Genomic DNA, 12,639 nt, shown 5'->3' with positions numbered 1-12,639 from the left:
ATGGAGCTATGATGGGTATTTATAGTTAATTCTGCAAGAGAGAGGGCTCTTTATAACACGCATGCAGATTGACGTGTGTCGAATTGAAAATAAGATGGTGGAAGAGATAGAGTGGTTTGTAGAGGTGTCATTTTAATCCACCACCTATGGTCAGCCCCAGCCTTATTAAAAATTAAGTCCCATTTTAGTGACCCACTTAATAGAGGCTTTCTGAAAGCCCCAGACCCAAAAGCCCTTAGTAGAATGGGTTGGGACAACTTTAGGATGGGTTGAGCCCCTTTTTCGATCAAACCACTTTTTCTTTCATCCAAGTGAAAGTTCTCACTGAAACATAGTTCGATTCTTCTTCTCACCTTACTGAGGAACGATCCAAATCTTCACGAACCTCATCACCAACCTCGCAACGCTCTCTTCTGCTGAGACTTCGTCAAATCTATTCTTCGTAGAACACCAACAGTTTCGGTTCCGCCTCCAGATTTCCACTTACTTCAGATAAATCTTCTTTTTCTCTGTTTTATTTTTGTCGAGTTTTGGTTTTCCACTTGTTTGGTATCCATAATTCATTTCTCAAGCCCCTTTTGAGGGAAAGTAATGGATTCAATCATTACATATAATTCCCTTTTGAGTTAGTTCTATATTTGAAATGGCCCGCATTTTTCTGATATAGCAATTCCCTTTCTTTTTAATTTTCAAAAGTATTGTCCGTTGATTTATTTTTCTAACGTGCAAAAACTTGACCGATTCATCTGTCAAAGTTATTGTTGAGCATTGTCCGGGATTGCAGGTGCTTGATCTTATGAACCTGAACAGATTAACAGATTTTCCATTGGATATCTTACCAATAGTTGCCGCGTACTTCATACCCTGAAGCTTTGCCGAAATCCATTCAGGTGTTTTTTCTATGCTCCATTTTCTCTTGTTCCTTGCCACAAGAGACTTGTGCTACACTCACTTTTGATTGTGTGCACCTGCTTGTTTGTCTATGATCAGTCTTGTCCATGCAAGAATCAAGTTTAAGTAGTTTTGAAGTTTTAATGATTATTTTTGTTCCAATGCTATGAAGCGTTGTTTTGTTTCCCAGAAGTTGAAATTTCAACATTACCTGTCTTGAAAAACAATTCTCTTTTGTTGACTGATTCCCTACTTGATGTAAGTATTGGTTACAAATATTTCATTTTGTATTCTGACGGAAATAAAGGAAAAAGTTTAGGAAAAAGTGGGTGTAAATTTCTGTTTGGTCTGATAGAACACTATATTGTAAATTTCTGTTCAATTTTTGGACTGCAATTTATATATTTGTCGAACTATATAGATTCTTTTGGGATAAATATGTGGAATAGTTGGAATAAATATATGGGCAATAAGATAAAATGTTGATGGCATTGTTTGTGGTGGGGAACAGAGAATAAAGATGAATCTTTGGCATTTACATTTATCTTCGTCTGTCACGTATTGATGGATAATAACTTTATACTTGAACATGATAACAATTATTAGTTACTTTATACACTACAGAAGTCTCATTTCACTAACTAAACTAATCACAAACAATCTTAAGGAACTTTAGAAGCAATATCAATAGAGGTAAAAACATTTTCTTATGAACCCCTGAAGTAATCGCTTCCAACACCGACACTCCTTTTACACATGCCGACACAAGGGATTTTTTTTCTTCTTAATTTTAGTTGTGAACTTTTAAGATTGTGTAAATCAGGTTGATGATAAGAAAAATTTAGCTGCAACAACTAACTTTGATGAAAGGTATAATATATATATATATATATATATATATATATATATATATATATATATATATATATATATATGGATATCAATACTAAAAGTTCATAGCCTTTTATATATCTGTTTGATGTTTTTACTGTCTCACCTTAACTATTATCTTCTTTAATTTCATGAAAAAATTGCAGGTATTAAGATTTGGAAGGGTGGCATGTAAAGGCTAATTACAGCTTAAGGTCATCCAATTCTAATAACAGAGGTGTATTTTGTAGCTTATATAAATATTACTTGGTGACACCATTACTTTAATTTACTTTCTAATTATTAAATTTTTTATTTATTGTTTATAATTTTTGTAGAATGCTAGTCCTTTTAAAGAATAAAGTTTAGTTTTGAACTTAGTTTTGAAGTAGAAAGTAGTCATTTCAGCTTTGATTTTAAATGCATTGTGTAATTCAGCATGGAGCATTTAATTGTAAATAAATTTGTCTTGTTATATCAGTTTTTAGCTAGTGCAGATTGCTTTAATTGAACTTATCATAAAAGCAAGCAGGAGTATCACTTGGTGCAGCCAATGAATGAATGTGCTGGTTGTTGTCTTAAAGTCTGTAAAAGCTGGATCAGTGAGCAAAGCATGGCTAGTGAGTGTGACTGGAGAATGGCTTTACAATTGAATGCTTTACAGTCTTTCTTTGCTGGTTTGGCTGCCTCGGGAGCTCTAGCTTCTGGTTTGAGACTTGTCAACAAAGTGGGTTTTGAGAATTCAAAGAATGGTCTTCGGAAAGGAACTACTATCTTATCCACTAATGGACATTGCCACAAATCAGTTTTACTCACTTGTTTTTTCATTATGGCAATTTTATACAACATTGTAGACTTGGTTGTCATCCATTAACTCTAAATATTGTTGTTCTTTGACACAAGATTGATTATTTCCTCATTTTGCAGTGCTATTTCTTTGGCTACCGTTTGAGTTATTTTGCATAATTCTATATGCATTTTACTTCCCTAAGTTGTCCATAGTAAAATATTACCGTTCAAAGGCTGCTTTAGAAGGATAAAAAACTGTATCAACTGAATCTTGCAGCTGTCAGCATTCATAACGAGATGAACAACCATGTAATGTAACAATTGTTGAAAAAATTAATAAACTAAGCTCCAGGAAGTATATTACAGTAAGCTGAAAAACTTGGAACTATTGCAGGTTGGATTTGATGCTAACCAATGGTTATCTTATTGGATGTGTATTTATAAATTATTGCATAAAACTTTTGTTTCTCTTTGTATGTGTTTCTGGATGATAAATTTTTTCTCTACATAAAATTTGGTAAAAAGAAAGACTTATGGGTTGGCCTTATCCATAGGGTTTTGGTGGTATTTAGCCTTGTGGACATTTTTAATAAAAGACTTTTTTGGTCCAGTGGGCTATTTTGGTCCAACCCATATAGGATAGGGCCAAGTCCTATAATGGGGAATTATTCGATAGGTCTGAGATGGTGAAGGTGGATTGTGTGCATTGGTTGTGGATGAAGAACTATGCAAGGTGTTGTTGTGTGGGTTGAGATGATGAGTGATTTGAAGTGCATGTTGAGCCACGTGTTGCTGTGCATGGCATTTAGACGTACATGGACGCAACGAACATAATTAATGAATAAGTTGAGTGAGTTTTGTTTTTTCTGTGTTCATTGGATTTTTCTTGGTGCATGAGACTGCACAGTGCTACAACAACGTCGGGTAATTGTAGTCACAAACTTCAGAAAGATCGCGATATGTTCACAATGTAGTTTTAATAGCAATCTGATAACGGATAGGTGTTAAAATGCTATTGAATTATTTAAAATAATATTTTGGTTACAATTTGGCTTCCAAAAACTCTCCTCCTATTTTCATTTTCATTCTACCTCCAATGTGCTTTTTTGTTTTCATTTTGTGCATGTGTTTTCTCTCCTTTCTCTCATGAAGCAATGTAGAGGTTGCGTTGAATCAATGGAGAGCTCCGGTGACAAGGTATTTGCTTTTTCTTTTGCATTTTTCGTTTGCCCTTTCCCCCTTTCCCCTGTTCCCTTTCCCGTTTTCTCTTTTCTATTACTCCTTTTTGATTTATCCTTTGATGTTTTGTATGTACCTATTTCCATTTCCAGTTTGGCCTTTGGTTATTGTTTTATTCTTGATGCAGTTGAATGTGTGTCATTCTTTCAAAACCAAATTTGTTGGTGGGTTAAATGGAAGATTGACCCTGAAGCAAAGGATCGTTATTGGAAATATACTATTCAATTGGTTTTTAGAATTGTTTGACAATGTTAAGCTTGGTAGAAATCTGTTGAATGAGTTATACGTCTATAGGTGTGGGTTTTTTTTTGGAAATTTTTTGTACAAATATTCCATGAGGTCCATGGTAATCGATTACGTGATCCCTGTAATCTTTTACCAGGGCATCAAAAAGGCCAGAATGGTCTTGCACCTGACCTTACAATGGATGACAAAGCAAGGGAGAGAAGGGGAAAATGGCGCCAATCAAAAACAGAGAGAGCACTAGAAAGGGGTAAATCTCGCAATAGAGGAAGGGCTAGACAGAGAGACATTGTGCTCTTCGGTGGAGAAAGTGTGAGAACCATGGTGGAGAGGGAGGGGGGTGGTTCACATGAGACACGAAAAGCAATGGTGGAGAGATGGAGAGCAAGTGAGACCGTGAATGGAAGATTGCTGAGATGAAACCGTGAGATGGACTTGGGTCATTCTCTCTCTTCCTTCCCAAAATAACCTCAACATTACATTACATATTAGAAAAGTTTGATTTAAAATGGTCCAATTAACATCTGAAGTTTCATTTCACGAAACACATTTCCCTTCTCCTCTTCCATCGTGGTCTCATTCTCTCTCCCTCATCTATCTCTCTCCACCATTACTCTCCCTCTCTCATGAGAACCACCTAGCCCTCTCACAATTGCTCTCCTCTCTCTCCACTATGGCTCTCACACTCTCTCCATTGAAGCGGACAATGCTTCTCTATCTCGCTTTTCTTCTGTCGTGAGATTTACCCTTTTCTTGTGTTCTCTTTGTTTTGGTTGGCACCATTTTCCCCTTCTCTCCATTGGATTTTCATCCATTGCGAGGTCGAAGTTGACCTCCCCAAATGTTGCATTTCGCCTCTTTCTCGCTCTCCATCAACGATTAAAGGTGTATGCTTTCTCTAATTTTGGGGCTTTTTGCAATGTCGAGTTGGTAGAATCATTTTTTCAAGGTTTATAGTTTTTGTTAATGATAATGTTGTTGTTGATGTGTATTAAAATGTTAAACCCTGTAAGAAATCATTAAGTGAATATTGTATTCTCACTTTTTTTTGTGTTTTTGTAACTTTTTTTTTCTATAAATTAGAAGATTAGTAAGAAAGTGGAGAGCTTAATGTGTATTGTATATTTAATAACTGTTGTATATTTATTAACTATTGGTAGATGATATGTTATTGTAGGCGAATTTGATCGTATTGGTGAAAGGTGTGCTTTTAGTTTTTACTACAATATTGTTATTGTTGTGATACATCAATGAAAGGACAAAATACGAATGTAAGTATACATTTAGTTATTGATAATGTTTTATTGAGCAATGATAATTATTGATAATGTTTTAATGATTTTGTATAGTGGCGCCTGCGAACATGGATGGATTCATCCTATATTGTGGATATGAATGCCTTACTAGAATATTGTCATCGTAGGCGCATCTCTACCACTCCATTCAAGTAGTGTTTGGACATGGTTAGACCGTTAGACATATCTTTAAAACTGTTGAAGGAGATGGTATGCCGGTGGGTTGGGCACCATCAATCTTTCAGAGTTAGTTAACTGATGGTGCCATTCAATATTATGCATGTATTCATCAGTTTAGGTTTAAGACTCGGGGGTTTAGACATGCCTTATGATGAATCAGTTGTTGGTCTTGTAGGTGAAATGTTTAATTCCAAAACAACTTTAAAAGACCTAATAAATATGTTTAATGTGACTGTACAAAATGATGATATTAAGGTATATGTTGTTTGTCGTTTGTATATGTTAGTGTGTTTTGTTATTTTTTATTTCCTAGGAAGTCTATGTTTGTTTCTAACATGCCTTGTACAATGTTACATGACTTAAATAGTTTGTGTTATTACGATTTGACTACTATTGTACATAAATATATTGTACTTAGTTTAAATAGATGTACTAAGAAAATACTCTCGGGAACAATCGCTGAGTTCGTGAGTATTAATGGCAATGCCAATTTTTTGTAGGTAATATGACTTATAATTGATTACGTTATTTGAATTGACTACATTCATTATTTTTTAACTATTGTTGGTGATATTGTAGCTTTGGGCGTTTGAATGCCTTTCTTTGCGTGCTTAACCTTTTGATGTTTCATTCCCTTGCGTGGTACAATGACCTTCCTTTAAGTTAAGGTTCAAAAAAATTCAAGTGTTGTTTAATACAAGAGATGTAAGTGTGTCAACTTGTTTTGTTGTTTTGCCCTTTTTTATTGATCTTATTTGAGTAAATATTTGTGTTTGATTGTCATATATATATTTGGATTGGTACCTAAGTTAACATGATCGTTGAAACCCCCTCATCCGCGCTGTTTTTAGTATGGATGAGGGAACAAGACCTGATGATGAAGATGTCAACAGTTGGGAAGATGCCGTTCAGGAAAAATGAAAACAAAAAACACAATCGGAAGCTATGGAATGTGAAAGAGGAGATTGCAGCTTTTAGAAATGGACTTCGTCATGTTTAGAAGTCTGCAAACTTAGAAGAGGACTGTCCTTCTCATGACTTTGGTGTTGATGATGAAGGTGAGGGGAATGAAGAACTTGTAGGTGAACCTGAAGACCATCCACGATTTGTCATTGACATTGATGATGATGAGGGAAAGGTTAATGAGCAACCTCCATCTGATGTAGTATTGTCGATACCCCCATTGCATAATTATTTTGGTGATCCTTTAACGACCGTGGATGTTGATAAGTTGTCTCGTGTAGTCATTGGAAAACACATTCCCTGGAAGTAATGGATCGATTGGTGTTTTTTCATTGAACAAACATGTTGGTATCTGATTGAATATTTTTATTTTTCATGGTTGTATCTAAAATATTTGGTCAAATCTTCACCACAATTGAATGTTACTCTTTGTCTCTAATGAAATATGTAGACAACTTGGTAATTATGGACTCAATTGACTTCAATTAGTAATGATGGTGCTACAAATTTGAGTGTCTTAATGGTAAATGTTGTTATTCTTTTATAGGCGATACTTTTTGTTGAAACAATTTTTATGTATTTTGAAAAAATATCTTCTAGTGGTAAAGACGATTGCATTCAATCCTTTATGTTGTGATTGTTGATAAGGAGAGCACTGGTTTAGCTGAACCTACAATCTCAGAGCTTCTGGTTTTTGATGATGACAACATAATTAATAACACATGTGTTATTATGTGTTTGTGTTACATGTTCTATTGCTTACATGCTATATGTTTTAATCATTGTGTAAATCTGTTTAAAGCATTGAGAACATGATTGTGTTGATACATTGCATTTCACTATGCTATATAATTGATTTTATTGGTGAATGCATGTCTGATGTTTTATAAAAGGAAAACCACAAACACTTTTGTTGAACTTTTAATTGTGTGGAAAAACAATAGTTTTAAGTCGACTTCATTATGAAGTAAGTCGATTAAAATTCGTGTCTTTGCACAAACCATTTTTAAAGTGTGCTGTGAGATTTTCAAAGTGAAAGTTTTTCAAAACTTTGTTTAACTGTGTTATATAGTCGATTACATGCAACCTGCATTCGACTGAGTCTGTTACAGTTTTGAAATTCTGTTAATGCTTGTATTAAATGTTACAATGACTATATTTTTAAATATGTTGACCAAACATTAATTGTGATTCGACTGCATTAATTGTACATTCAATTAACTGCATTAATTATTGCTAACTACTTTAACTGAATTGTGATATTCCACTACATTAGTAGCTAAGTCGACTTGAGCACGTCAGAATTGTGAAAATCTATAAATAGACGTGAATTTGAATTCTGTAGAGACTTTTATGATTCTAACGATTTGATTGATTTCTTTCAGATTATTGATCTCTTGCAGAACGTGTGAAAGCTCCAAGAATTCATCAAGAAGACTGTGGTGTTCATTCTTTGGTGATTGCTTGACGAGCAACAATCTGTTTGCTCTTACTGTTTGATCAACCTACACTTGAGGTGTTTATTTCGTGATCAGTTTCTTTTAATCTTGTGAAGATTGGTGTTTCCCTGTTGTGACTATAGGAAGAGAACATGCGACGTTCTGGACTTTGAGGATTGCTCAAAGGGTGTAGACAACAGAAGAGGGGATTCTTGCTGCTGGTCTTTTTGTTTGTATATGCCTATATTTTGATTAGAGGGTTAGAGAGGTGTTTTATATTTTTGACGAGGAGGTCTCTATAAAAGCTTTGTTGTAAAAGCCTTGATCATTATAGTGCATTTGCTTCCTGTGGTGGAAGGACACTGAATGTAGGCTTGGCCGAACCAGTATAAAAACTTAGTGTTTGATCTTTCTATCCCTACTCTGTTACATTCAGTTGACTTTGTATTTTACTCATTCGATTATATTTCGCTGCACTACAAAGTCTTTTTCCTTGCGTTTTAAGAAAGCTTTTAATGACATCTACTTTGTGAAAAAGATTTAAAGTGAACATTGTTTTTGTATTTCACCAATTCACCCTCCCTCTTGGTGTTGAAAATTAAGCCATTCTATTTTAACACTTTATATGGGGTAAAAAATTTCTTTATGATAGCATAACATTAATGTTACAATTTATGTATAAGGCATTATTTTTTGATGAATTTCAAATTGATTGCAAACCCATATTATGTATAAGACAATATATTTTGTGTCTATTTGTATGATATGTTGTTTGAGTTTTATGATTTATATTGCAATATATATTTAAACTTACAATATGATGAAAACTATTGTTATTATTTACGTTATCTTACTTACCTGTTTTTATTATGGTTTCAACCTACAATGATCATGTTTTATACGGGGAGTGATGGGGAAGGACCAAAAAAATATAACAACTTAGAAAAGAGTAATAATGTAGCTGAAATTCAATCTCCCTTCTTGCGAGAATCTGCAAAGAGCACCAACCAAATAGAACAAAAATAGAATCCAAAAGCACAAAGACACACTAACAATTTTTAACGTGGAAAACCCCTCAATACAAGGGTAAAAACCACGAGTCGTTCAGACCAAAGAAAAATCCACTATGATCAATAATAGGGTACAAAAGAGTCTCCAATAATAATATCAAATGGTATTTTCAATAAGCTAATTTAACTAAGCACAAATGCTTACAAATGAGAACAAAGAAGATGAAAATTCTCCAAAATAGGACTACTGGTATGGGACTGATTTCTACCAATCTAGACCTCGTATTGATGATCCGAACGGTCAGAATGAAGAACCATATGTCTGAAACCCACTATCCAAAAATAAGCTCGATCCAACAGTGAACGACTTCACAACGACGAAAACCCCAATGCAGGTTTAGAGTTATGCGGGAATAACTTTCTCTCTTCCTTTTTCTCTCACTTGACTTTTGTCTCTCTTCAAATGACTCTCATGTGCCCTACTAATCTGACCCATCTCTATTTAGGGTGTTGCTCCCTCCACCACCACACCTTTCTCCCTCCACCTCCCCTTTACTATTTTGTCCCTTAGTAAAATTTTATTTTTAGGGTTATTATTTTTTAATTTTACACATTGACAACCTATTTCACTAATAACCTATTCTAGTCCCGTATATGAGTAAAATACTTTTCTTTCATTTTAACATTATATTTCTTCCTCTCTTTCTTTCGTTGTGAGATACTACAAGTTGCAAAGGTTGGTGGTGGTGGAAAGAATTATCAAGCAGTCTTCCTCTCGTGGTGCAGTATCGCTCTCGTGGTGCAGTGCGTGGAGTGGTGCAGTGCGTGTCGTGCTTCCTCGTATTCAAATAAACCTTGAAATAAAACCCTAAAATAAAAAACGTAACCTTTTAAACGGAGGTGACATCCTTCAACGGATGTCAACATCCGTTGAAGATGTCACCTCCGTTTAAAGGTTACTTTTTTTATTTTAGAGTTTGTTTTATTAGGGGACATCCGTTGAAGGATGTCACCTCCGTTGGTGTATACTTCCTCACGCTGGTTGATGCTTTGGACGCTCCTCGATGTTCCTCCACACCACGGCGGCGACGCTCCTTCACACCATGGCGGCAATGGAAGCTTTCAAACCAAAAAAAAAAACTGGGAAGAAAAAGGAATGGAAGTGCGGGAGGTGGGGAGGTGAAACGAAAATGGGGAAAGGGAAAGAGAGTTTCGTGGGTGGGTGTTGGGAAAGTAAATTAGGGTTTCAAATTATTTAAAATAGGGTAAAAGTAAAAATCTTTTTAACTTAAGGATATAATTGTATTTAAAATAATGTGGGGAGGTGGAGGGAGAAAGGTGTGATGGTGGAGGGAACAACACCCCTCTATTTAACCTAGTGAGACATAATGGTCCACATTATTTGGGCCTATTATCCACATAGGAAGGGAGCCCAATAACCTAACAGGGAGCATATGATAGTACTGGTGTTGAGAAAGATACACAACACTATCGAATAATATTGGGATATCTTTTAATTTTTTAGTTTTCAATAAAGTCTTATGTTTTGTTTTAATTATACAATTGGTGTTAATTATAGATTTTAGTAAGAAAATTTGGGATGTTACACATTTAAGACCTTTCTTGCGTAGTAGATGGTGTGAAAATCTGCTTCACCTTCAAAATGTTAAAGGTTTACTTCATCAAAACTGAATGGGCTATCTTTGACTAAGAGGTTGCATAAGAACTTAGTTATGTTAGAGAAATTTTTGATAAATTTTTTATAAAATTTGACATGACCAAAAAAAGCTTATAACACCCTCCATCATTAGTTGGGGAATAGCAAATTTTCTATCACATCCATTTGCATTATAAAGATTTATTCCCCTTGATGAAATTTTATAACTTATACCTTCAAGCATCGACATTTCTCCAAATTCAACATAAGGTTAGTATATATACCTTTCTTTAACACAACAACATCCAAATTCAAATAGATATCAAAAGATGTGTTAACAAATAAGTTATCCATGAATATATATATGCATTTCGAATCAAATAAGCAAAAATACTAGTGTGAGACCCTAAATAATTAACTGTAATAAATCTCTGTCACATCAAATTAATTTACGTCACATCAATGCTTATTTCCTTTGGAAACTCACTCCCTAATGGGATACGTCACGCTTCTGTGCACTGGAAAACCGTACCACATCATTTCTCTGAAAACATTAAAAACTCACTTTGCACCACATGCACATACGCCACCTGTTGCGGGAGAAGCTTCCAGTTCAGAACTTAGTGTGCAGGTGTCAGCTTGGGACACGTTCGTTCGAACGAACTTGAGTTTAACAAAACTGGATTTTTGAAAAATCTCTCTCACCTACACGCACTCATCTTCTACCTCTGAACTCAACCCTTCATTTTCTCCACCTTCTCTCTAAAACTTCCAACTTCTCTCTACTGTAATTCTCACGTCTCTTCTCCGATCAACTTGCAGCACCGTAGGAACGTTCAACCAACTACAAGCTACCAACTGGACCGAACAGTTTCAAAGACTGAAACTGGTAAGTCTCCTTCAGAAGCTTGTTCTTAGGTTTCTGGAAAAACTAGGGTTGTAGTTGCATGCAAGTAGGTAGTCTAAGTATTCTGTTTCTGTGGTTAGGTTTGTTTTGGAAGAGTCAAGAACATAAGCGTAGTTGGACGAAGCCACTTTTGCATCTAGGACAAGTTTGGTTGTCAATCCGGGTAAGGGAAGCTTATATGTTTAATTTATACCTGCATGTTGTATGATCTGATTTGGATGTATGAACAGTGTGCTGTTTGAGCTGTTAAGAACGATCACTGATATTGTATATGTTTTCTGTTGGTTGAAATGCATGATGATTTGGATACGTATGAAAGTTGTATGATTATAGTATAGTTGGATTGATTAATATGATGAAATCTGTATAGTATGAGAATTTATCTTGGATATGAATTTACGAAGTAAGAATTACATGAGAAAGGTTGAGTTAAATTAGCTGAAAAATCTGGATATGATAATTTCCCTATGATAAACTACGTTCGTCATCGTACGGTCTTATACCGTTCGGTTTCCCTGAAAAAGATTTAGAGTAGAATTCTTTCATTTGGGAAGAATTCGGTTTGAGAACGAGCGTCCTCATTTGAAATACTATGTTTGAGCGTTTGGTTCAGCATAGAGTTGTCGTACGCCTTAAATTAAATAACATTGAATTAAGTAACGTTCGGTCTTATGCCGAAGCGTTCGTCCTATATAGCGCTCGGTCTTGTACCGAACGTTCGTCCTAAATAGCGCTCGGTCTTAAACCAAGCGTTCGTCATGATTGGTGCTCGGTCATCTACCGAGCGTTCGCATTAATGAAGTGTTCGGTCTTAAACCGAACGCTCGTCCTTATCTTTGATTTCTTAATGAACGTAAATAGCGTTCGTCCAAATATTACAATATTCATCCTCTCACGTTCGTACAAATATTGGCGTTGGTTCTGTATATACAAAATTTTACAAAGAAAAGTTCTAAGTGTTATTGACTATCCTTGGTATATTGAATCTGGTCCAAGATATTCTTCTTTATTACCAAAATTTACCAAGTACCATTATACCTTCAATAGAGTCAGTTCCATTCAACTGATCAAACAGAGAGTCACGTCCGTCTATCCAGTACTTCATTGGGACGTTCGTCCTAATTCTTCAAAGGACTGAACGTTCGTCCTTGAGTGC

The 12,639-nt window shown here is 35.1% G+C and overlaps 1 long non-coding RNA gene across 1 annotated transcript; it reads left to right on the top strand.

Moving 5' to 3' along the window:
* Positions 1-74: 74 nt before the first annotated feature.
* LOC148197211 (uncharacterized) lies at positions 75-2,693 on the top strand. The gene is made up of 2 exons (XR_015780358.1): positions 75-890; positions 1,929-2,693. It is a non-coding gene; the product is annotated as an uncharacterized LOC148197211 (long non-coding RNA).
* The last annotated feature ends 9,946 nt before the right edge of the window (positions 2,694-12,639 follow it).

This window comes from Vigna umbellata, chromosome 6 (genome assembly GCF_029865625.1).
Source record: "Vigna umbellata cultivar VRB3 chromosome 6, Vumbellata_1.0, whole genome shotgun sequence".
Taxonomy (NCBI): domain Eukaryota; kingdom Viridiplantae; phylum Streptophyta; class Magnoliopsida; order Fabales; family Fabaceae; genus Vigna; species Vigna umbellata.
Note: the sequence above shows the minus strand (reverse complement) of the source record. Positions and strands in the feature narration are given on the sequence as shown.